The sequence below is a fragment of the Puma concolor genome, chromosome F2 (assembly GCF_028749965.1).
Source record: "Puma concolor isolate L17-30 chromosome F2, mPumCon1.1.hap2, whole genome shotgun sequence".
In the NCBI taxonomy this organism is placed as follows: domain Eukaryota; kingdom Metazoa; phylum Chordata; class Mammalia; order Carnivora; family Felidae; genus Puma; species Puma concolor.
The window spans coordinates 7716201-7741294 of record NC_141684.1 but is presented as its reverse complement, the minus strand read 5'-3'; the positions used below and the strand labels follow the sequence as shown (position 1 = coordinate 7741294).

The window sequence follows — 25094 nt, the reverse complement described above, 5'->3', positions numbered from 1 at the left end:
AGTTCACGGATAGGGCAAAAACAAACCTAACGACCCCCAGCGAAAACAAAGTTTTCCCCTAAGTCCTCTCTGGCCCAGCAGCAGCCTGGCTCAGGTAAGCTTGGGCCTGCTGTGCTGCAGGGTGTCCGGTCATCAGGACCACAGCCCACACTGACCTCTGTCACAACACGGGCGGCCTCCCAGACAGAGGTAAACGGAGGAATCGAAACATTTCTGGTGTTTCCCATGCATTCGCCAGCCTCGTCAATTCCACTTCTTAGGTACAATGAGACCAAATGATGCCTGTGAACAGCCGGTAGCAGCAAACATCTGACTGAAAGCTTTGCTGTGTCTTACAGCTTCCAGTCGGGGATGTTTACAACAACAGGCTTTCTGAAGAGCAAATGCACAGAAGGAATAGACACACGCATGTGGCCTGTCACCTTCTTTATCTAATGATTTACAGGCTCTTTAGCGCTGAATGACGTCTGTGACATTTTAGAAAATAATAAGGTTAATGTTATCAACTAGTTAGCAAGAGAATCAGCTGTAACTCTTCCCAAACGGACTAATTAACAAAGCAGATACACATTATAAATTTAACTGGGCAAACATGCAAAATTAAATATATTACACCCAGTTCCCCTACATGAAGATCTATGTTTCTACTTAAGACACGCAAAAATGAGTGTTTCTCTCTGTAAACCTGGAGTTTCAAAATCAGTAAGAAACACAGCAGAAGGACAATCCTAATAATCAGAGTGACCATCCATCCATCCAAACCAGTCTCAATTTGTACCTGTTGCCCCAATACTGTTATGAAAAGTGACTGCCTTCATTAAAGGAAGTGTCCTAATGTAGACTGCGAATACAGAGGGTTTTACTTGGCAGGACATCTACACCAAGAGTCTAATGTTCTTCCCTATCCCCATTAGATTTAGGTTAGGGATGGACAGTCCACGGAAATGAACAAAGCGAAGTAGAAAATCAGAGGAACAACCTCATGAGCTTGGCTTTGTTCATAAAGCAATACATCGAAACCATTTTGTTTTCCACACTACTTACCTGAAAGAGAGAAGGAAGATAGGAAATCTGCATTCCATCAAAACCAGACTTGCTTGAGTCTAAAATAAGCATGTGTACATACATACATACACAGACACACACACACACACACCCTTTAGGATAACTATTGAAAACACCAATAACACAAACGTGCTAATTCTCTAATATCAATTTTTGGAGTTTGGTTTTTTCTGGAGCCATGGTTACTGGTATCTACCCTGTGATAATATCTAAAGGTTGCTCTTAACAGTTTTTGTTTGTTTAAATATTATAAATAACTCTTCTCCATTATAGAATATAGAAATAATGAGGAAAGTACATGTGGTCTCTATGGATACAAGATGACCTTCTTTGTTTCTGAAGATAAATACTTAAAAAAAAAAAAAAAAATCCAGTGACAATTTACAACAAAGACTATTCAAGCTGTTCTACAATTGAAAATTTGCAGATTTAAATTAGAAAAATAATTATTTCATGCCGAGGTAGGCACAGGATGCTTGACTAACGAGGATGCTGCACATTAAGTGGCCATGAACCAGTTACTACCAACTCCCACCTTCAATTTCCCTGTTCTCAGTTTAAGCTTTTGTTATTGTTGTTAATGCTTATTTATTTTTGAGAGCAAGCAAGGGGGGGAGAGGCGGAGGGGTGGGGGGGGGACAGGGTATCTGAAGCTGGCTCTGTGCTGACAGTAGAGACCCTGACGCGGGGCTCAAACTCACGAACCACGAGATCATGACCTAAGCTGAAGTCGGACGCTTAACCGACTGAGCCACCCAGGCACCCCTCTCAGTTTAATCTTCTTGGAGGCTGATCACAAGAACGACACTTGTATCAGAGCTACTCTATTTAACTCAGACACATAACACATAGACACTTTTCTTCAGGGTTAGGAGGTGACCCTGTCAAGTGCCACACACTTGTACACGACGTAGTCTTGAAGGCAGCTGAAAAAGAACCGTGCGTAAGCGGGATAGAGAAGAACGCTACAAGAAAATCAATTACAAAATACCTTCTATAGACACCATCTTCAGTCATCACATGTAACCTGTACTTTATAAATGTTCTTTAATTCTGTTCTTTTATTCACAACCAAACGCACGTACGCTGTGGCTCAAGGTTTGCCATTTTTGACACACTGACTTCCAGCTGTCGCAGTGTACTTTTCAGTAGCTGAGCTGCCCTTCTTACCACCAGCTCTGCCACTTCCACTCTTCTGTTCACAAAACTTCATAAAAACAGGCAAAGTATACACTACATACGTACAAACAAGCTATTTTAACCTCCAGAAGTTATCCATTTACATCTAATTCGAAACACTGTTTTCAAAAGCAGGAACTCTACTTAATACTGTACTTGAGAAAAAGAATCCTCTTCTAAAGATAAGAGGTGTAAATGACTCTCCTACTGCCTTTCGCAAAGTCTGCTTATTACATAGTCTCCTCAGAGGGATCACGTCTGTTCAAACAAATCCTTGCACTTCAGCTGACACACTAGCTGTGTGACGTTGAGTAAGTCACTTAACTACTCAGAATCAGTTTCCTAATCTGGAAAATAAGAAAACCCTATAATGGAATTACAAGCAATTTTCAGAGTGATTGTGAAGATTAAGTAAAGAAAATTACGTGAGTATAAAAGCATACTATACTGGAAAAATAAAGCGCTACATGATAGTAATAGTGTTTACAGGTTTGTACTCACACTTTCTTGGAAACCTTCCCCCTGAAAGCAAAAGTCTGCATCTGAAAGAGCTGACAACCGTGAGGGTGTTCGTCTGTGTGAACACAAGAGTTCTACAGGATTCTACTTGACACAGCATTAACTAACTCGGGCAAGCAAACAAAGCAAACCAAACCACTGGCTTCCTCCACAGCAGATAGGCTAACTGGGCTCATCTATAAGTGCTGATATAACGACAACGACATTAGAAACACTATTGGGGCACCTGGGTGGCTCAGTCTGTGAAGCGTCTAACTCTTGATTTCAACTCAGGTCAGGATCTCATGGTTCAGGAGCTCGAGCTCTTCACTCAGAGCGTGGAGCCTGCCTGGGAACCTGTCTCCTCCTTTACCTGCTCCTCCCCTGCTCACTCTCTCCCTCTCCCTCTCTCAAAAATACATAAACAGTTTTAAAAAATACTAGAAACACTATTCTTTCTTACTTTTCGGTTAAGAAAATCTTATTTAAAATGTTAATTTAAACAGCACTTTAAGAATTACTGTGCAAATTAAGCCATAACCAAACTATACTTTATCTGCTCAAATGCAAAAAGAAAACAAAAACAAAAAAAACCCAGTTCTCTTAGTCAAACAGTTGCGTTAAAATTACATTGTATTTAAAGATCCAAAAGGTCTTCTTTTTCATTGGCAAGTACTCATCAAAAATCCTTGTGATACGTGAACAGGTCTCAAAGCAATCGGAACATTCTTGTATCAAGTTCGGATCAATGTGCATCTGTGAGTTAAAAATCACTTGCAGGTGAACCTATGGAGCTGGACTGCTCACCCCACAGCTAACTTGAACGTCACTGGATGGGAATGGCAGCCACGAGTGCACCAAAAGTCTCCAAAGAACGCAAAGGCAGGCTGGAGACTTGTGTGGCGAGCTGGGAGGCCCTGGCTGGCCTCTATCGTGTCCTCCTCCCATTGCTGACTACTAACACCACATCGGCCGTGACGGCTCCTCGGGCGTCAGGAACACAGATTCTCTGGTGCTCTGTGGCCCCCCCACCTGCAGGGGGCAGGGGCACGCTCTGAAGTGGGCTGCTAAAGCAGACAGGCAGGGTGTGGTCCGCCTTCTAGCCTGTGCTCAGCACGGCCCCGATCATCACGCAGAGACGTCAGACTCCGTCCACTCTCAGTGGAGCCCTGGGTGGGCCAGGCTGCCCCACTTGGCCATCACAAAGGTGGAGAACACCCACCAGTACTTCTCAACAAACCAGTAACCTATGAGAGGCACATCTTTGGGGAAGCCCCGGCCTCGACTATTTACGGAAAGAATAACTGCTTTAGGCACTGATCCAGGTGTGGGGCGAGAGTGGTGGATAAAGCTGGTAAGGTACCTATTCTCATAGAAATTACAATCTAAAGGAAGCTACAGGTCGGATGAGGTGGTGAAAGGAATTTACAAGAACTGCTGATGATTTTTAAGACACAAAATAAGATCAGATCCCTGAGTAAAGATCAGACTGCTGGTAAAATAGATGATGATCTGAAAGGCGGGAGCAGGGAGGTGGTAAGGATAAGCAACTGATGAGGATAAGGCTGTTGCAGTAGTCAGATCATGAAGACCTGCCTCATGATGAAGAGGATGATTAAAAAAAGAAAGTACAGATATGAGATTTACTTAAAGGTAGAAATCTTCATAGTTTCTCACAGTCTGCATAGCAGGTGTTAATAGCTTGTTGACAAATCCCGAATGTTTTTTTTGTTTTTTTTTAATCTCTGGCATTTGCTTGTCACCATATAATGTTCTTTTTCTCTTAAAAGCAGAGGCAAGGATACATTCTAGGGGAAGGTACTAGTTCATTTAGGTCTTATTCTAGTTTCATGAAGGCCAGCACCTGAGCTGTTGGCTCTACCTTCTGGACTGGGGAGTTTTATAGTTGAAAAAAAGAAAAAAGGCATTAAAAATAAAAGAGGGGAAAACCAACTGTCAGCTACTTAGTGGAAGGCAGGAGTACATGGGAGACAGAACAATTAAAAATTTAAGTCAAGGCCAGTGAGATACTTGAGAAGAAAAAGTATAAGCACGAACTTATCAATTCCCTCAAAGTTTCAAAAGAAAGAAACTTGTCAAGTAGCTCGAGGAGGGGGAATAAACAGTAATAGAATTAAGATCACCTTAATTGCATCCCAAACAAACCCCATAAACAGGAATCCATACAAGCTGAAGACTGGGAAGCAGAGTTAAAGACACCCCTCTGATGCTGGGAACTGAAAAGGGTACTTATTCAAAGAGCAATCGATTCTAGGCAACCAAAATGTGTGACAAGCACTGAAGAGGTCAATCAGGATGCCATTGGGGGAAATTTGCATAATTCACAGTAAGAAAAATAAAAACTTTGACAACCAAAATACTGTCATTCTCAGTTCAGAAAAAACAAGTACTTTCATGCAGCTAGAATGACAGGGGAAAACCGCTCAGCAGGCACTGGCACGCACAGTTCTCTTCCATCTTTTGAAATGACGAGCATACACGGTACCCGGAGTCTCTGACTGTGACAAAATGATCACACGCATCCCTAATACCGTAATTCTGTTCGTGTCTCTACAACTCCAACCATGGAGCCGTCACCCTTTTAAATAAATAAGTAAGTAAATAAATAAATAATTTTTGGCATCCTCTTCCGATAGTCTGCTCTCAGGAAGAAGTACTGGACAATACTAAAGAAATGTGAGAGCTTTACGATCAGACAGAACTAGGCCAACATTTAACTCTGTGACTCTGGCAAAGTAACTTAACTTTTCTGTGGCTACTTTCCCATCTGTAAAACGAGAACTGAAAACACCTATCTTGCAAGGTTATTGTGAGGACTGATTAAAACAACGTAACGTTCGCCAAATACAGAGCTCAGCAGCAGGCACACAGCTAATACGCAATAAATGGAAGGAGAACAGGCGGGAAGAAGGGTCTTTACCTCCTCTTTCAACTCTGTTCACACAGCTTTTCCCACACTCGGTTCCTTAGATTTCCCTTTTGCGAATCCTGCTTATCCTTCAAGGCCCAGTTCAAATGCCAAATTCCTCGTGAAAACTTCGCCAATCAAAGCAGCCACTTACACATACTGCAGCCGTGCATCCGTACTGAGAACTGTTAACACGCACCCAGCGCTTACTGTGTTTGCGGCCGTGTTCTTAGGGTGTCACGTGCATGAACTTACTGACCCTCATAACAGCCCCGCCAGCGAGGTACTGGTCTTGTTCGGTTTTGTACACGAGGAGTTGGGGAGACAGAAAGCAGTCGGCCCCGAGCCCCACGGCAGCTGACGGACCGGGCCCTGCGCACCGCAGCCTGGCCGCAGAGCCCATTCTCACCCAGGCCACACGCCTCCACGGTCAACCGAGAAGGAGCAGCAGTCATTACCGACACCCTCAGAGAGCTGGTAGTTTTATAGTTAGTGCAGCTGGAGTTGTTTTCTACACCAGCTACAATCATTCACAATAGACAGCTTATTCATCGTTCGTAGGAAATGCCTCTATGGTTCAGCTCCTCAATCTGCACGAAATAAAGGGGGGGGGGGAAGCGGTGGAACAGTTACTCACACAAGTTGGTTTGATCATTTTTTAGACTGTTAAGTCCAATTTTTTCCATTCATATGTCCAGAATTCTACCTCTCTTCCTCATAAGGCCCAGGAGACAATGGAGATGGGTCATTTTAGCCTCATGTGACCCAAGGGAGGGAGAAAGCCAGATCACCTACTATATTAGACTGTCAAAACCGGTTGTTTTCTAATATTCTGTGAACACAGAGTACAGTCATCAGAACTCATCATCTAATATTCTTGACAACGTATGTCGTACCTGCAGGCTTTGATTTGACACACACTCTCACACGAGCAGTGTCTGAAGGTGCCTCTCGCAGGTAAAAGATACGTTCTTCTTCACACGAAGGTAGGCTCAGGGGTATGGAACTGGATCTCATCAACGAACGAACAATCACCCCTACAAATAGGCACATTCTCTTGTGTGGGAGACACAAAGTTCGCGTCTTCCCTTTTTAATCAGACTTTATAATACAGAGCCAAGGGCAAGAATAAAACATACCTGCCCAGGGCATATGTTTTGGTTATACGGAAGATAACGAGCTCTTGAAAGGGAAAGACTTAAAAGGAAACTACCGTTACTCCTGTAACTACCGCAGTGCTATTTCATCTACCTGTTCTCTCAATGTACGTTGGCGGCTTTATTTTAAGATTCAGAGCATGTTATAACCTCAACGACGAACTTCATATGCCAGTTTTCTTAGGAATGGCCACATTCCCAAATGAAATACAGTAAAAAGGTAAACGGGTCAAAATAAACAAAAAACGGTTGTTTCTATTTCCTTTGGGAACTTTTCAAAAATTAAGAATTCATGAAATCTGCATCACTTGAAGAGGGACACAACGAGACCGAGTGTTCCTATGGATTCCTGTGTGAAAGACACGCTGCCATCACGGTCTGTCCATCTGTCCCTGGGGACACGCTGGGGCCTCAGTGCCCTCAGGGGCAGGAGCAGAGCAGAGCAGAGCTGTCCAGTCAAGTCTTCCTGGTCAGACAGGGCCTGCCTGACACGAGGCCTTCAAGCTGTCTTATGTGTAGCTCACGGCTATGGCCGGAGGGCAAAAAGGACAGAAGAGGCCACACGGCTAGGGCCACATAATGTATACTTTACGAAGGGGCCAAGCACCCAACCTGCACGTACACGGACTCCGCACTTGCAGTCGTTCAGACCCGCTCACCACTCACACCCACAGCCCACTCAGCTCCTCTTACGGTGGCATGTACCACGCATGGCAACTGTTCCCATAATAAGGGAGGGCCTGTCGGGTCCGTCTCGGTTGCCTCAGTTCAGAGGTAAGTGGGAAACGGTACAGGTGTCAAACAAATAAGCGACGGAGAAGAAGACAGCAAGTGTGAAGCAAACCGATGTCACAGTTTTTCCCTGGTTCCACATTCTGCCTCAAGAATCTCTCATCCTGCAACTGGGGGATCATAAAAACCAGGTGCATTTTATTTATTATGTTAACATAATGGGGCCCATTTAGCCTCTCTGGATCTGAGCTGCCTCCTCTATAAAAGGAATTAAGACTAAAAAATTCTTAAGGTCCGTTCAGATCAATAAGTCCATGATTCTGTGAAGGAATCCTATATAAAGATTCGTTAATATTTACCAAAAGTTTCCATATGGTAATTATGCCCACGGATGAAACCAAAGATGTGCCCTTTCCTGCTACACTAGTCAACTGCCACTCGTACTTAAAAAGAAAAAAAATCCACAAAATACTATTTTTGAAAATATATACAAGTGCACAAGGAATCTTAGTAAACGTTAAGAGATATAAAATAGTATTTGCTTTCGATAACCCAGACTTGGCTTTCATAGAATCTGGCTGGGATTTTTGTATCAGAAAAGAAATAAGTAGTTTACTCCGATGTTTCTTGGGCAACTAGGAATCCCAGTCACGCTAAAGTACACAGCTGGCTCAGCTAGGTTCATGTTTTCAAAGGTCCATGGAACATTTCCATCAAATAATCACGCTACTTTGTCCCTGAAAACCCTCCAGTGGCTTCCCTCTGCACTTAGAATAAGATCCAATCTCCTTACTGTGGCCCATCAGGCACTATGCAGGCTGCCCTGACTTCTCTCCTGTTCTCCAGCGGCATCTCCGGGCTCCTCTCCGCATCCCCAGTGCGCCAACTCTCCCCCATTTTACAGGCCGTGCACTCGCTCGTCTCTCTGCCAGACACGTTTGCATGTAGATCATACACCTGGCTCCTTCAAATCCTTCTGGGGTCTTTACTGAAACACCACTTCCTCTAAGAGGTCTCTTTCCTACCCGGGCCTCTTGGAAGGGGGCTCCCCACCCCAGTAATTCTGTGTCACATCTCTCTGATTTTCTTCTCAGTTCTTATCACAACCCGAAATTACGTGGTTTGCTTATTCCTTTACTTGTTTACAGCCTGCCTCTCCTGTCATAACCTGCCAGACGGAAGCTTTCAAAGAGTAGGAACCTCACTTATCTTTTTTCCTCCTATAATTCTAGAGCCTGGCACAGTGGCTGTAGGCTTTTTTGGAGAAATTGACAAAGTTCTTCTAAATTCATAAAGAAAACCTAATACCGTTAAACATTAAATAAATAAAGCAATACAGTAATGGGAGCTGTTCTGTTTAAAAGGACTATTCCAGGCTCTTTATACAAAGCATCCTACTTTATGATGGCTCCATGAAATAGATATTCGTCCATTTTACAGATGAGGAACTGAGGCTCAAAAAAAGTTAAATGACTTGATCAAAGAATGGCATAAAAATGTTTCCTAAGATATGAGCTTGTATCTTTTCTCCCAAACTTTGTCTTTCCTTTTTAAAAGGAGATCAGCACCTCCACTCTGCCAATTAACTAGGTTCTACATTCCAAATCCACTACATCCTTAATCTCTAAACTACGTAAGAATGGCTTAATCCTGTGATACTAAAAAGAAACTCAAATGAGGTAAGATTCTTACAATGAAACTGCCATTTCTGTCATGTGATTCTGACAAATAAGCAAAGTGGGAGGTTAAGTAATGATAGTAGGAAGTGTCTAAAATAATTCCTATTTTTACTTATTTTTTATTTTATTTTTTTAATGTTCTTATTTATTTTTGAGACAGACAGAGCATAAGCCAGGGGGGAGGGGCAGAGACAGAGACACAGAATCAGAAGCAGGCTCCAGGCTCTGAGCTGTCAGCACAGAGCCCACCGCAGGGCTCGAACTCATGAACCGTGAGATCAGGACCTGAACCGAAGCTGGATGCTTAACCAACCGACTGAGCCACCCAGGTGCCCCTAAAATAATTCCTATTTTTAAAAGGATAGGTCTAAGGGTGCCAGGGTGGCTCAGTTGGTTAAGCATCTGACTCAATTTCGGCTCAGGCCATGAGCTCACAGATCCTGAGACTGAGTCCCACATAGGGCTCTGTGCTGACATCACAGAGTTGGCCTGAGATTCTCTCTTCCTCCCTCTCTCTCTGCCCCTCCCCTACTCACTGGTGCATGTGTGCACTCTCTCAAAACAAATAAACAGTTAAAAAACAATAAATAAAAGGATAGGTCTACAAAGAAGAAAGTAATCTTAACCTAGAATGAAAACACTGCCATTCAACTGTTTTAAGAATTGTGAAAAGGCTAGTTAAAAAAACAAACAACTAGTGAATTAGCAACAATCAAAAACTTACCTTTAAAAATATGTATCCTCTATAACCGTATTAAAAAAATAGAACACGCTTAGCCGCTGTGAAGGTTAAATTTTGTGTCAACTTGGCTAGGTTTTGTGCCCAGCTATCTGGTCAAACACTAGTCTAGATGTTGCTGTGGACGTATTTTGTGGACATGATTGACATTTTCAATCAACTGACGTTAAATAAAGGAGATTATCCTTCATAAGGTGCCTGCGCCCTATTCAATCACAGTTAAAGGCCTTCTAAGCAAAAAACTGAGGTTTCCTGGGGAAGAAGGAATCCTGCCTCAAATCAGGAACAGTAATCCTGCCTGAGTTTCCAGCCTGCCAGCCTATGCTACAGACTTTGCACTCAGGACCACAACATCAACTCTTCTGCCTGAGGTTCCAGTCTGCTGGCCTGTCCTACAGATTTCAGACTTGCCAGCAATCGTGTGAGCCTATTTTTCAGTGTCTCTGTCTCTACGCGCGTGCACACACACACACCCCTATACCTAACATAAGACTGATTCATCCACTCCACTCTTAGGTATTTACCCGAGAAAAATACGGACATACATCCATACGGAGACATCTACGTGGACGTTTGCTGCAATTCTATTTGTAAACCCCCAAAACTGGAAATAACCCAATGTCGATCAAGAGGTGAATGAACACACAAACTACAATATACCCATACAATGGTATCCTACTTAGCAATGAAAAAGGAATAAACTACTGATGCATGCTACAACATGGATAAATCTCAAAATAATCATGCAGGGGAAAGAAGCTGGACCAAAAGAGAGTATATGCTTTATTCTAGGACATGCCAATGAATGCAAACAGTGGTTGCCTGGGGAGTAATGGGGGCATTACCAAGAGACTTCTGGGGATGATGGATATGTTCAGTATCTTGACAGTGATGATGGTTTATGAGGATACATATATGTCAAAGTTTATTAAACTGTACACTTTCTTTTAGATATATGTGTGGGTGTATATATATATATATATATATATATATTTTTTTTTTTTTTGAGAGAGAGAGGGGAGAGAGCACGCAAGGGGCAGAGACAGAGAGAGAGAGAGAGAGAGAGAGAGAGAGAGAGAGAGAGAGAGAGAATTCAAGCAGGCTCTGCACTGTCAGCATGGAGCCCAAGGTGGGGCTCGATCTCATGTACCGGGAGATCACGACACAAGCTGAGATCAAGAGTCAGACACTTAACCAACTGAGCCACCCAAGTGCCCCAAACTGTACACTTTCAATATGTGCAGTTTACTGTGTAACAATTATATCTCAGTAAAATTGTTTTTAAAAAGGTAGAAATTTGTTAGAAGTGCTAAGAAAAATTTTAAAAAGACTTAAAAAATAACAAAGGCCGACTTCCTTACTTGGGATCAATTGTCAACAGACAACCTAAAAGACTGCTTCACTCCCATCTGGACTCAGCCTTTTTAAACAAGAATGATCTTTAATCTGGGAAGGGTAAAAAAAGATTAAGGGGAAAAAAGGAAGAAAGAAAAAAGTAACTCAAGCCCAAAATAAAAAGGAGACAGAAAAAGAAGGAATTGCTTTAAATTCGTATTTATAGATCAAGAAAAATTGTATTCTAAGACATTAAATGTATCTGCAAGTTTGGTAACTTCTAAGGAATCATGAAGAAATACCATGAGGGTGGATGTAGAATTCATGCAAAATTCCAGAACAGATTAAAAAACTATGATTAATAAGGAGCTGGCTTCTGTAACATTTATTTGCTCCTGGTCCTCAACCCTTTCCAATGATTCCTTCTCAGCTTCCCTTCTGGGTTCTTGTCTCACCTGCTCCTTACATACGGGCATTTTCCAGATCTCTGTTCAACTTCTATTCTCACTCCACAACGGGGCTGGTAACCTGCCAGGGGAATCATGATTCCCTTTGATAATGTGATGAAAACTACAGCCCACAACCATGCATATTCACATGATTATTATTTCGAAGGCTTCAAGTGCTCCCCCAAACCCCGGGCACGTATTCCCCAGCTTCTCCTCGCAGAATCCCAGCTGGGCTCTGTCTCGCTAACATCCCCACGCAAAGGGAGATGTACAGACAGCTGTGAAAATGGGAAACCTGAAAGCTCGCAGACATAACTGACATGGAACCCGGGACCCCATCTCTCTGCGCGTGCTGGAGAAACGGTTCGACCAGGCAAATTCTTGGGTTACTTCTTGAGTGCTGATGGATGCATTGATGAAAGAAGTTCCTGCTGACTTTCTGTAGAAGCCCATCCTCTTAAACATTTTCGTACAAAAGGTGGATTTGAATGAGGATTTAGAAAACATGCTGGTCAAATTCTGGATGAGAAGAAGTTGTGGCAGTAGTAGCTGGACCAGAGATGTAGGATTTACAACATGCTGACTGACTCAGCCTAGCGGTGAGGCAAAGGTCAGCAAAGAGCCCCAACTTCACAGACCTTTCCATATAGGTATTCTCCTTTTGCCCAACTACTGATAACCTGTGGACATCTAACGCACTCACCAAAACTGCATTCTCCTCGAGGACAAAGCCTGCACCTTATGTGTCTTCAGAGATCACCTCGAGTGACGTCAGCATCACACTGTTTGGGCTGTACTATCGTGTCACAAATGACTCTGACGTCACAGTGCCTACAACACGAGGGTTTCTCACTTACGTTAACAATGGCTGTCATGAATCAGCTTTCACTCTGTTCCATCGCTCTGGGACCCAGTCCGAAGCCTCTCTCACTCTGGGACTGGCCCTAGCTAAGGCATACTGGTTCCATGACAGAGGGATAAGAGCCACTGCCAGAACCACAAGATGGAAACATCTGCTCACATAAGCAACATGTCACTTCTCCTAATGTTTTATTGGTCAAGGAAGGCCTAGTGCCCCAACCTGATGTCCATGTAGTGGAAAATATAATCCTCCTACGGAGAGGACCCTGGTAAAGACGGGCAACAGAGACTTTGAACAATAACACTATCTACCGCAGTGCCTAACCAACACAAAGTGCTCAGTAATTGCCAGTAATTATTTATGTGCCAGGCCACGAATACCACAGGGCAGAGCCTGTAATCTGTCTTGCTCACTGACGCACCAGCCCCACATAGCACTGGCCCCATATTAAAGGGCATGCTAAATGCTTACTAAGTGAACAGTGATAAGATGACCATGGGATCTGGAATCAAAAAACCCGTGACGAAGTCCCCTATCTGCCAATTCCTAATTTAGTGGAAGGTCGTTTTCTCTTGATTCTCGGGTGGTGGTTATGAAGATTAAAGTCTACGTGAAAGCACCACGAAAACCGTTCTGCTGCACACAAACGTTAGCTCGTATCTCCCGCCAGTTAAATGGAATTAAATCTGATAGACAAATTCATTTAAACTGTTATAGTAATGCAAGACCCCATAGTCTGCATTTACTTTCAAAGCATCAGCTGGCAAATAAAGGAGAAAGATCAGACTTAGGGCAGCTCACATGAGAAGGAGACAGGGTTTTAGCTGACCAGAACCTCAATATGATCAAAGGGTAATGTGGCTGCCAAAAAATGTAATGCAAATTTCAGGCTGCTTTAACAGAAGTACGGTATCCAGATAACAGCTTCATTGTATTCAGCCATGGTCAGACCACATCTGAAGCAGTCGGTTCAGCTCTGGCCACCATATCTGAAGAGGTATGCTGATGAACAGACTTTGTCATGAGAGCGATGTGGACGGAGAAGGGTCTGTAAACCGGGTCATGTGCGTATCTTTTGAGAATCAGGGTTTCTTCCCTTACTGTGGCAAAAAGATGGTTCAAGTAGGATTTAATAGTTGTTTTCAGACACTTGAAAGATTTATCGTGTGTAAGAAGAGTGAGTTTCACATATATAGCCCTAGATGGCCAAGAACCAGTAAGTGAAAGTTAGATGGGAAATGGACGGAGATCAAGGAGTTCTCTCCCAACAATGAGAAACCTTCTAAGTCAATGAAGGGTGAAGGTCAGCATGGGGGAGGTGCTATTGGGAAGACCCAACCGGGAAAGTCATAAAACCTAACTTACTCCTGTACGTAACCAAGCATTTCTGAGGCTTCTGAAATGCCCAAATAGTATTTCTCTTTTCTGATTAAATACTACTAATAATATTAATACTAATAGTAACAATGAGGAACAAGAACTGAGATAATAAGTAAAACAAGAAGTTGTTTGGCCTGACAAACACAGAAAGGCATGCTGTCGAAGGCAAACAAAATTTCAAGGCTAGATAACATTAAACACGAACAGCGTCCTGGTTTGTACAGAGGAAATCGGTGTAGTCAAAATCGTATATCTTCTAGAAGTTGATTTTCCCTAGCATGACCTGCCTCCTGTAATTTTCAGGGAAGTGCAAAAAATATTTTAAAAGTTTCTACAATGGCACGTCAGCAAAAATTTGCTAACATTAAACTAGTGTCCTAACTACAAGATGACACGAAGGGTACCAGTCTGTACAAGCATTCAAATTTCCCACAGCACACGGTCACGCTGCACACCCCTGGCATTTAAAAACGGCCCCCTTGCTCTTGTCTCATTTTGTTTGCTCACTCTATTCAAAACCCAGCACTCTTCCAGTCTTGTTTGCAGGGTTCAATTCCCAAGTCTTCTCTTCACCCTCTGGTCCACCAGCAGGTCATAAAACAGCACATAAACACGATGCCTGATTTATCTTTACATCATAGCTCCTCATCTGCAAATTATCACAGCACAGTGAACACTCAAAATTGCTTGCTAAAGTCCTTCCTTTAGTGAGACGGTTTTTAAAAAGTTACCCATTATATCTTGCTACACGGAAGACAGAAAGTCAAGGACGCTGTAAGGACACATTGGATATTATTTGTTATGAGAATAACCACTCTTGGAGCATCTGTGCGGCTCAGTTGGTTTGGCGTCCAACTCTTGATTTTTGCTCAGGTCATGATCTCACGGTTGTGAAATCGAGCCCCGCGTTGGACTCTATGCTGAGCATGGGGCCTGCCTGGGATTCTCTCTCTCCCTCTCTGCCCTTCCCCTGCTCTCTCTCAAAATAAATAAACATTTTCAAAAAAAAAAAAAAAACACCCCCCTTTATAAAACATATTGGGATACAAACTTCTTCCTCCTTCAAAATTGTCTTTGCATCCTGCATGGGCATATTTAACGGGATCTCATAGTACCTAGCACTAACACAAATGATACCCTACTGATTTCCCTCACTGCAGGCATGTAAATGTAAAAAATGAGCTTAAAAAACAGGCTCACTGACTAATTAAAGTAAATATGTATGTACCTTTCTGGAATAAATGTATTTTCAGATTTAAAACAAATCTATCTTGGGGTGCCTGGGTGGCTCAGTCGGTTGAGCGTCCAACTTTGGCTCAGGTCATGATCTTCCATGTGTGAGTTAGAGCCCTGCGTCGGATTCTGTGCTGACAGCTCAGAGCCCGGAGCCTGCTTCGGATTCTGTGTCTCCCTCTCTCTCTGCTCCTCCCCCGTTCGTGCTCTCTCTCTCTCTCAAAAATAAATATTAAAAAAAAATTCACTATAAAACAAATCTATCTTTCCAAGCCAAAATAGTAAAGGAAAATGTAAACAAGGAAAAAAGCTGCTGCGCACCCCTCCTCTACTAAGGAGTATGAAAGTTTACGACTTATTTGGTACAGGTTAAGGCTTGTTTAAGAACTTGCTGCTGGATTCTTCTACTCGCTGTTTCTCTCTCTCCTCTCTTGTGGGCACTAGCAAAAACTGCACAGGTCATGGGAACAAAAATGCTCTGCTGTAGAAATGAAGAGGACATCGTTTCAAATCTCCCATGTCTTCACTGATCCATCTGACAGAAACAGTCTATACTCCACTGGGAGATGGGAGAATGAGTCAGTAAGGAGATCAAACAGTTGCTAGGTTAAAGATATAACTAAAAATGTTAACTTTCTTTTCAATTAGATACTCCTACAGTAAAGCAATTATTTTTAAATGATGCACAATGCACATTCATTTGTTTAAATAAGGAGCCACTAAAAATTAATTAGAGCTAACATTTATTGAGGGTTTTCTGTGTGTTGGGCATTCTCTTAAGTGCTCAACATACATAACTCACACATATGCTTCATCACAGCCACATAAAGCAGTATTATCAACATCCTCGTTTTACAGAGAAGAAAAAGGAGGCACAGAATGGTTAAGTAATTACAGAAGATCACACAGTATTGACAGGCAGGCGAGGGATAGGACTTCAGGCAGGGCAGCTCCAGGGCCCGTTTTTTAACCTCTATGAGAGGGTGTCAACACACTGTATACTTTGACACATGGAGGTCTTTTTGTGTCTATTAGCTTAAATCATAACGAAGAAATTGTTTCGTGGGCAATCAAGACTGTATGACATTTATGGGTAAAAGGCTTTCACACCCAACTTTTAGGATGCGATAACTGAATCCAGTATGACACTTCATTTAAGACACTAGAACTTAATCAATCTAATCTTTTCTATGTATCTTTTGGCTTTATTATACTTCATGGTAAGTGCAATGGGATGCCTTTCACATACTTAGCCTGACACTATGTCGTTAAAAAATACTTTGCATGGACTAGATCTGGGATGTTTTATTCACGTGAGTGTGCATTAAAGTAATTCTACTACTTCTCAAATTCTAAATGCAATTATCCAACAGACATTTGAATACTTAATGAACACCAAGTTGTACGGATACAAAGATAAATTAGATGGTCTCTGTTCTCGAGGGGGCCATAGTTAAAAACAACGAAATAAATGCTTTTATGGAGTTATGACCAAGCTTCCAAGGGAGCAGAGTCCTGCCTAGCATGATAAGGAGAGCAGCTCCATGTGCAAAGGAATGGACCTGTAAAAGAACATTTTCTTCTCAGGGACTATCATGCAATTTAAGTAGGACTAGAATACAGAGTTTATATGGAGAGCGAGAGAAAGACTGACAGAAGAGGTGAAGAATTAAGTTGACGCTGGATAAAGAAAAGTCTTAGAAATCATATTAAAGAGGCCCAACCACTGTAATAATTTAAGCAGAACAGTGGTAAGATCAAATATGCTAACAATCATGGATATTACACTTTTTATTTTAAACAACAGAACCTTGCTCTCAAAAGAAACCTTATGCAAACTTCCATACTTAAAACTGATCAAAGTAAGACTGCACTAGTTGAAATTGGAATGAACCTGCTTGACTTCCTCTAGAACCTTTTACAAAATAGTTTCAAAACCACTGCTTTAGAAAAAAAAAATTAGTATATCTATACAATTATGCTCTATTTACCTCATACCTCTCTCAATGTGGTTCTAGCTTCTCAAGGAATCATTCCCATAATTTCTCTTCAATTATAGAGCTAGGCGTACATAAAACTAAGCGAATGGTACTAGGCCTGAAAAAATTAACAACAGGGACGTCTGGGTGGCTCGGTCGGTTGAGCGATCAACTTCGCCTCAGGTCATGATCTCACGGTTTGTGAGTTTGGGCCCCACGTCAGGCTCTATGCTGACAACTCAAGAGCCTGGAGCCTACTTCGGATTCTGTGTCTCCTTCTCTGCCCCTCCCCCACTAGTGCTCGGTCTCTGTCTCAGAAATAAACATAAAAAAAATTTTTTTTTAATTAACAACAAAGTGTTATAATACAGAAAAAAGATAAAGATTATCAGCTTTTTCATCCTTCAGTTAAACTCTAACTTTTTTAAAAAAAATTTTAATGTTTATTTATTTTTGAGAGAGAGACAGAGCATGAGCAGGGAAGGGACAGAGAGAGGGGGAGACACAGAATCTGAAGCAGGTTCCAGGCTCCGAGCTGTCAGCACAGAGCCTGACGTGGGGCTCGAACCCACAAAGTGTGAGGTCATGACCTGAGCTGAAGTCAGACGCTCAACCGACTGAGCCACCCAGGCGCCCCAAAACTCTACTTTCAGTGACCAATTTTCTAACCTAAATTAGGATTTATGTTTGGACACACACTAGGGTGTTTATGGCCACAGGATATTCAAAATCGGTACAGTGTTAGGAAATATTATAATTGACATAACGTAATTTTTTTTTCAAGATTGGTAACCTTGAATTTTCTCAACAATGACTTCGAATCCGAAAATCCTTCCCCACTTTTCACCTGAGCATCTGTCCTCCGCCTTATAAAATTTGGAGCTCTACCTGTGATCACGGAAGATGATCATCAGTGTGAAACTGCTCATCCTCAGCCATCAGCAATATTATGTAAACTGCTTAAAGATTCCCATATGCTTCTCCTGGCAGTTTGCTCTTCTCAACTCTTCACGGTCACAAGTGCTAATAAAAAAGCCAGGTTACACCCTGAAGGAAAGGTATGCAATGATGACTATAGCATGCTTTGTATCAAAACAAGTACATTCCCTTCATAGACCTCATTGAACTCCTACAATGCTTCCTTACAGTTGCCCTCTCTGTTCCTCACAATAGAGTTAGGGGCCGGAGGAGGGGCGACAGGGAACAGAACCACTTATATCGTCTCAAGAATTTTTAGTGTTTCCCCCTTTATACAGACTGACTGATTAAAACCAAACATTCACAACAACATTTAACATGTATTAAGAGTTACAGGACAATCTCCTTGTTCCCCATCAGACAAGGCACTAGGAAAAAACCACCACCACCCTGGGCCAATCAATCATGCGTTAAAAGTTCCCTCATAGTATGTGGCTAAAGGCCAACAAGTGACAATTATTAAAAGGCAGAAGAGGGGAGAGAAGCATACGATATAAATTAAACCCTTCAATACATCACGTGAACAACATGTATAATATATTTACTTACAGACGTGTTTAAGAAAGCATCCTTAAACAGGCATACTATAAATGTCTTTATAAGGTAAATATCATTTCCATAGGATATTGTAAACTTAGTCCAACACTTTGCATTCAAAAGATCATTTCTGGGTAGTCTACCCTACCTAAATTTGTCCAAAGAGCCAACTATTATTCTATAAATTTGTTTAGGATAAAGACAACTCTCTGATTATAGTAAAAATAAACTACATCACATGCTCCAATTAATTAATGCATTTTATGGAAAAGGCTTAATAAATTACTCATTTCCAGTTCTTTCAAATATAAAAGTCTGAGGACTCCTGTGGCACCTGAGTAGCTCAGTCAGTTAAGCATCCGACTCTTGATTTTGGCTCAGGTCATGATCTCATGGTAGTGAGATCAAGCCCCATGTCAGGCCCCACACTGGGTGCGGAGCCTGTTTGGGATTCTCTCTCCCTCCCTCCTTCCCTCCCTCTCTCTCTCTCTCTCTCTCTCTCTCTCTCTCTCTCTCTGTCCCTTTCCCCTGCTTGTGATCTCTCTCTCCCTAAAAAATGAAATAAATTAAAAATAAATAAATAAAATAAAAGTCTGAGGACTCTGAAATGGTCATTAAGAATAAAATGCCTTTTTTTTAAAGAAAAGTTTTTTTTCAATGTCCATTTATTTATGAGAGAGAGAGTGCGCACACATGCAAGGGAAGGGCAGAGAGAGAGGGTGGCAGGAGAGAGAGGGAGGGAGGGAGGCAGAGAGGGAGGGAGGGAGAGAGTCCCAAGCAGGTTCCACATTGGCAGCACAGGGCCTGACCCAGGGCTCTATACCCATGAATCAGGAGATCATGACCTGAGCTGAAATCAAGACTCGGGTGCTTAACCGACTGAACCACCCAGTCACCTCAAAGAAAAGCTTTTTTAAAAAATAAAAAGTACTTGAAAGTAATCCTAAAGAAACACACAAAAAATCCTCATATGTAAGATAACAATCAAAACAATGCGTGATATCAAACATTTACCTATATATTCAATTAGAAGATTTCAGGGTGAAATTTTCATCTTTTGCCTATGTAAGGGCAAGTTTTTTTGAAAAACATTCCACAAAAGATATTTTTAAATGAGACTGTATACCTACTATTACTGACTTTAATAATGCATCAAATGAAGCTAAGTTAGAACAAATGTTAATAACAGTGAGAAACACTAAACTATACATACTATGTTTAACTGTCCCTGCAGTAACATAAAAATGTTTGTAAAATATCTTAAGACAAATTTATATTTTCCTCTAGTTTGTGAAAACTGCAATAACTTTTCTATTTAGTAGTAACTTCTGATTAAAGCACATTCGGTAAGTGAAATTCAAACAATCCTCAGAACAGCTGGAAGAAGATACAGAGGGCAGTTTTTACAAGTGAACTTTCTATTGATGGTATAGATACCATGATCAAACACTAAAAACTAGCATGATTGGCATCTAGAAAATATAAACAAGCAAGAGTGAAAGAAAATCCTTCAAGGAAAATGAGGAAAATACAATTTACAACATCATCAGTGACTATAACTCTGAACTCGGCCTTTCTTATTTTTAAAATTTTTTTCCAAATTTTTGCAGATTATAAAGTCAAAACTTTTAAAAGTCCCATACAATAGATTTACATACACATATTAGCATTAGGTAATACTTTATGCTTAAGAAGTCTAGCAAATATTTAAAAACCCAATTTTACATAAAGTATGTTGCACTACTGATTGCATTTTATAGGAAAAGAAAACTGGGAACAGAAAAATAAAATATTTTTCAAGTGACACTGAGTTGAATAATGAAGTTGATAACATAAATTGGCCTTAAGTTCCAATTAAAATTTCTCATCATTATCTCTATTCTCACAGATCTTGGCACAAATATTTTAAATTTGCAGCAGTCTACGTACTTGCTGCATGTGTTTAAAAAGTTTTTTTTTTAATTACATACCCTCATTAATGATAAATCCAAATATTTTTTTAACTTCACCATACTCAAAAATTAGCAATCCTTTGAGACGGCATCTTGAAATTAAAAAAAAAAAATTGAAAAAATTTCTTTTAATATCACATCTTCAATTCTCATTTTTACTCATTTGTTCAACAGAGGAACTAAGAGCCTGTACTAAGAAATCAATGGCATCATTCAAGCTGCACTCTCAATTTTTATAATATTCAATTATGTTAAGAGGAACAAAACCGTGCCCATTATCCCAAAGTTGGGCTCTCAACCCATATTCAGCATGAAAATAATTTCTTGCTTTCTGCCTGATGCACAAAAACAAAAACTATTAAAGCACTCAAATACTCTGATACTTTGAATGCTTCTATACACTTAGCTCTTATCTAAAGTCCTTCTCTAAAAATAAGACTTCTCTAAAATCGCGAAGGAGTGTCAGTCTTATGAAGCCAGGCATGAACAGTATAAGGCAAAGTAAGTTTGATTAGTTATCCTTAATAAAGCCTGTGCCCGGTTCCTTCCTTTACCCCATATCCCAACATAAAGTCTGAGCTAATCCATAAGCAAGTTCCACTCATATTAACTCACATTCCTTTTTTTGTTTTTACATCGCCCAAGCAAAATGATTTCAGAAAGACAACTCCCCGAGTACTTCACTCAATATCCCCTGTGATTCCAAATAAATCCAACTGCACTAACAAAAAGAAAAAAAAAAAAAAAGCTCCCTGGAAAGTTTACAGAGTACGTAAGTTGTTCTTTTATCAAAATAGAATTTTTCACAAGTGACCCAAACAGAATTACAGCTTAGGAAAATCAAGCCTTTAATTCTGAGGAATAATTTGCACCTAGAGAAAAATTCAAGGTAATGGTTTTCACTGCATGTGGACTTTGGACCTAATCTATTTATTTTGATTTTGCTGAAGTCTGGGTATAACCACTTGTTGGCCTATGCTACCAGACCACCGTCCTACTAACAGGATCCTATGACAAGGTGCTTTTGATGCTTCAGTAACTACACCATCTTGGATGGACCTCCACACAAACCTGACCATAACATTTTGGCATTTTCACTAGGTTTCAATGTGCTCCTTAGATGGCACAGCACAAATCAGATGACAAGTTTTCCATTCAGTTAAAACATTAATAGGTAGCATACAAGCAAGCAATACACTCGAATTTAAGAAGCCCATAAATATTAACTTTGTCCTCACTTTTCAGAAAGGGACAATTCAAAGAACCCTGATAAACCTTACATAACGCCAAATTCCTATCCCTAAATTGTTGTATGCCAAATGATTTTTTATAAATCAAGTCCCGTTTGGTAATTACCATATAAAAGGGATTATCTGAAGGCATCTTTTAATGAATTCTTTTTGTAAAAATAGAGAATTCTCATATAACATAACTAACCACTACTTAATTTGTTATCTTATACTTGTAAATATCAAATTTCTTGGAGCACAGCTGCTTTCCCAGGCCAAATTCACCCCAGCATTACTGCCCTTCTCCCTAGTTCCCAAGCTTTAAAAAGGTCACCCCAAAAAACACTTGTCAGTGGTAGAATATACAAGCAATACTAGAAAAGTTGAAAAAAGAAGTAATTTTTTAAATGTAAAATAGAAAAGTATGTATTCTCCCAAAAGAAATCAATGAATCATTTTTGGCAATGATCACAATAAATTCCCAATAAAAACGACTTAAAAAAAAAATCAAGATATGCATATCTCAAATCTCTTTCCCATGTGTCTTTATCATTTGGTGGAAACTGTTCAAGCACAGTTTATCTCCATGAACACATGACCTCCATGATGCTACCAAGGTCAATGAGACTCACACGTGGGGCATATGCTGAGTAAGTGCTGATCTGCCCAATTCTACAGTTCCCTTTCAACAGAGAGAAGGAAGGATGGGCAATAAAAAATTATTTCTATAGTACAGGAAATGATGCTTTAGGTTGTAACAGTCAAACAGCCCATTACAGGATTGTATACAGACATATGTCAGCAACAGCCAATAGGAGCAAGCCCTTTAAAGGGTGTCACAGCACAGAGCCAGGTACAAAAATTGCTGCACAGGAAGAATTAACAAGATCCCAAACTGAATGATCCTCCTCTACATCTCGCACTGAAACCCTTTGGTGCCTCGGGTTCATGCCACAACGACTCAATTTTGAAGGGAGAGTTTTCTGTCGACAGAACTTTCTGAAATTACAAATAACCAAAGATCCACAATCAACAGAAGTGGCTCCCACGTGTCAGAAATGCTCAAGTAAGAAGCAAGTTTGCAGGGGGGGGGGGGGGGACCTGCCGGTTAATATCAAACTCACCAGGTGTCCTGGGTGTTCTCTTATCCTTCACAGAAGACTCCTTCAGACATCTCCTCTGTGACGGCAGCTGTCACAACCTGCGCCGTTCACAAACCATAAGTTTTCTTGGATGAGATTTAAATTTTAAAACACGTCACCCGCTTGGTGTATAATCTGTTTAAGCTGGACTTATTCTCAAAAAAATCCTTATCAATTTGAAGCTATTATATTTGAAACATCCAAACAACTTTCAAACACGGGGGGAAAAAAGACCCGTCAGAGCTAGCGCCTGAGAATTTAAAAGTGATTTAGTGGACAGGAGTTCAACTGGGTAATTCATTGTCACGTCTGGTAAATGCAAGGTATAGCGGAAAATTAAAGAGGAAAAAAAAAATCCAGCCGAACCACTGGTAATTCACGATCAGCACAGTCCTGGGCTGGTAGCAGTCTTCCAAGTTACACTCAAGGGAAGCTCCTGATTGGTGGGTGGCACTGGGTCAATGTGATTACTTAACCCTGGCAGTTACAACTAAACTCCCCTTTGATGGGCTCCAAAGCTTATTACAAAAAGGCGACTGCTTGAGCATATCAAGTACCACGGTGTCCTCCTGTTTTTCTCCCACGGAACACGGAGCCTGACACCTGAAACTCAGCTGACAAACACTGCCGGGTTTCGGGGGCTCCAGCGTTTTGTATTTATTATTGTTAAAGCCCACTGGGCACGGATTCCGTTGGGGGGGGGGGTGGTAATGTGAAAGATTTACCCATTTCCTGCATACCCAGGGAAGAACTCATGACCATCCAAGCAGTTCCCTCTCTCCCAAGTAACTTTTTTTTTTTTTTTAATCATTTAGTCCTAAAATAACCACAAGCAACAAACAGCCAAACATTGGCATGGCAACGTCCACACATCATGCCCCAGTGCTACCCACAGGCGGATTTCTTCATCCCTGGTGCCCATCCAGACGGGTCCTCCCGGTCCCTCTCCCGTCCGGTCCTGCCTGGCTTCCCTGAGTTTCGCTGTAAAATCCGCCACTTTCGCTGGCCCGGGCAAAAGCACAGCGCCTCGTCCCAAGGGCAGAGTTTCTCCCAACTGCCCGAGGACCACGTCCGGAAAGCTTCCCGCGGGCCCCCCGCGCGCACCTTGCCCGGCCCCTCGCCCCCTCCCCGCACTTTACCAAGCCCCAGAGAGGGGCCCACCTGCCTCCCGTCGCCTGTCCCCACGCCCGGGTCGCCCTGCCAACTCCTACCCGGCGGCTGCACTCCCCCTGCACGGAGCCCCCTACCATGACGGGGCTGGACCTCGAGGGGCGGGGGCGCCAGAAAAGGCCCCCCGACAGGCTGACCCTGCGACGCCCCCCAGAGGCCGGGTCCCGAGAGCCTGTCAGCGTCCCCGGAAGGGGTCAGGAGGGGGGCTGAGCGCTCCCCGGTCCTCTCCTGACGCCCTCTGCCCCCCGCCGCCGCACTCACCTGGCGGGCTCTCGCCCAGGGGACGGGCGGAGGGACCGGGGGTCGCGCGAGGAGGCCGGCCGCCCGTCGCGGCCCCCACCCTCCCGCACCCGCGCCCGCCCGGCGCGCGCCCCAGGCCCGACGCGCGCCCGGAGCGCTGTGGGGAGGGGGCGCGGGGACGCGCGAGAGCCGGGGGGGGGGGGAGGGGGGCACGGGGGGCGGGGGCAGGGGGCGCGGCGAGAGCAGCGGCTCGGCGGTGTCGGCGGCGAGAAAGCAGCCTCGGCCGCGTCCGTCATGGCGCGCGGCGGCGGCGGCGGCTCCCTCCGGCCTCCCCGCTCCCTCGCCTTTAGTTTGACCTTTCCCTCCAGTGTGTCTGAGGGAGAGCGGCGGTGCGCGCGCGTGTGCATGTCTCTGTGTGCGCGCGCGCGCGTGGGGCAGGGGCGGGTTCGCTCTCCGACGCCTGACGTCACTGCCATGGCAACGGCGGCCCCGCCCCTCGCCTCCCGTTTCCTGCCCCCTCCCCCTGTGCACGTTCCGGGCCCTCACGTGCTCACTCACACGCACGCACGCACGCTCGGAGCGCGCGCGCCCAGGGCGCTTGGGGCGGGGGGGTTGGGAGGTCATCTGCGC

The 25094-nt window shown here is 42.7% G+C and overlaps 1 protein-coding gene across 1 annotated transcript in view; it reads right to left on the bottom strand.

The window, feature by feature from the left end:
* ZFAT (zinc finger and AT-hook domain containing) overlaps positions 1–24749 on the bottom strand; it is a 350311-nt gene extending 325562 nt beyond the window's left edge. Inside the window, exons 1-2 of the mRNA XM_086695747.1 lie at positions 24486–24749; positions 23037–23113 (exon numbers count right to left, since the gene is read on the bottom strand). The gene's annotated coding sequence lies outside the window, so the exon portion shown is untranslated. The remainder of the gene's footprint in view (positions 1–23036; positions 23114–24485) is intronic.
* Between the last annotated feature and the right edge of the window lie 345 nt (positions 24750–25094).